The sequence below is a fragment of the Zingiber officinale genome, chromosome 7B, assembly GCF_018446385.1.
Source record: "Zingiber officinale cultivar Zhangliang chromosome 7B, Zo_v1.1, whole genome shotgun sequence".
In the NCBI taxonomy this organism is placed as follows: domain Eukaryota; kingdom Viridiplantae; phylum Streptophyta; class Magnoliopsida; order Zingiberales; family Zingiberaceae; genus Zingiber; species Zingiber officinale.
In genome coordinates, this window is record NC_055999.1 from 405,369 (window position 1) to 407,135 (window position 1,767).

Consider the following 1,767-nt stretch of genomic DNA (forward strand, 5'->3'; position numbering starts at 1 on the left):
AGGACAAGAATAACCCACTCGAGACGCCCAGATAAAAGTTCGTTGACCAGTTCAGTTATAGATGCATGCAGAAGAAGAGGTGTGGCAAGAGGCACCGTATCAACTCCTTCAAAGTTGAGAAGTTCAGCAAAAGCTCAAAATCAGCAATACTCAAGCTTCTCCAAAAGAAGAGGAAGGTCCCAGTCGAAGCAAGGATCTATTAGAGGCTAAATTTTGAATCAGGTGGTTGTCAAGGATCTATTAGTGGCTAAATTTTGAATCAGGTGGTAGTCAATGATGGGACAAACGGTGACTTGCAGTAGCCCTTTCTTTGCTCCCTTTGTGATGTCGTCTGAAATCAAAGGAGGTGACCATTCTGATATCAGGCTTCTTACAAAGGCCCTGTTGTTTGTACAGTTGACGTACGTTCTATGTAATGCAAATTTGAAGCATTCACTGGAACATACAGAAATGAATCACACAGGAACAGCGTTAGAGTTGTGGTAGAGACATACAGAAGCAATTTAGTAGCTAATCCTTTATACTATGTATAAATTGTATTTAGCCATGAAGTTGTGCATTGTGTGACTTCTGATGTATTTAGCTAATCCTTTACTTACTCAACCCTGATGGTATTGACTTCTGATTATGTATGTTCTATGTATGTCCATGTAGATTGAGTGAAAATATATTAATCTTATGAGTTTTCTATCCAAAAGCACCATGCAAGATGTAGAACAAGATAAAATTGTATTGCCAAATTGCCCGATCACTGAAGATGATGGTATCCATTCTATAGCGTCTCGGGAAAAAAGGGATCCAAAGTTTTCCTTCTGGTCTCAGATATTGATGTTATTCTGGGAAAGGACGATGTATTCTTATTTTCAACAATGAGTCCCGTCTTTGTTGAAAAGGGATCTTTTTCTTGGCATGTAGAGATTTGCCATGTTGGATTACATGAGATGGATATTCATTTAACCATTGAAAAATCCTTGCTAAATCCATTTAACCTGGTTTAGTGCTATCAATCTAAAGCTTGGTAAGGTTTTTAATTAGGACCTAAGTAAGCATATTACTACTGAAATGATTGCTGGACTATTAAACATGAGAAGCTTGATCACAGTTCCCTCGGGACGGTGCGATGGTTAAGACATGGGTGTTGCCACATGAGGTCTTGGGGTCGAAACTCGGCGTGACCGAGTATAACCTCCCCCATGTCTTGGCCATTTACACTAATGGCTAGTAGCCACCCGTGATTTACCTCCTCCGTGTTAGCCTAGGGCCGGGTTGGCGGGGACGCTGAGGGCGAGCGAATCACCTTTTTGCCACATTATCTCATCAATTGATGTCTTGGACTTGGATACTAGTCAAGTATTTCCGGGAAGTATTAAGAATATGAATACTTAAACTGACCTCTTTACTAACAGTTTGAAAATCTTTTGGGATAATTAATTTATAGTGATCATGTTCGAAAGTCGATGAGATAAATACTGGGGATGTGACGCTCCTGCTAATCTCTTGTGAACTTCGCTCTCACCTACAACACAAGCAGCGTTAGTGTCGAGTTAGGGAAGTTGTCCCCGACGATGATCCTCCGACACTCAAGTCAGTCTTCAGCGAATAAGAAGAAGCAGTAAACGGAGCAACAAGAACTGTAGCGCAATAGTAAGCTATCGCATGTAACGCGTACCTCCGTTGATGTTTGGACCCCCCTTTATATAGAATTCCTGTAGCGCATGCACGCTTTCCAAAGTAAGCACGCATCTCAAAACTTTCCTTGAAAAGACT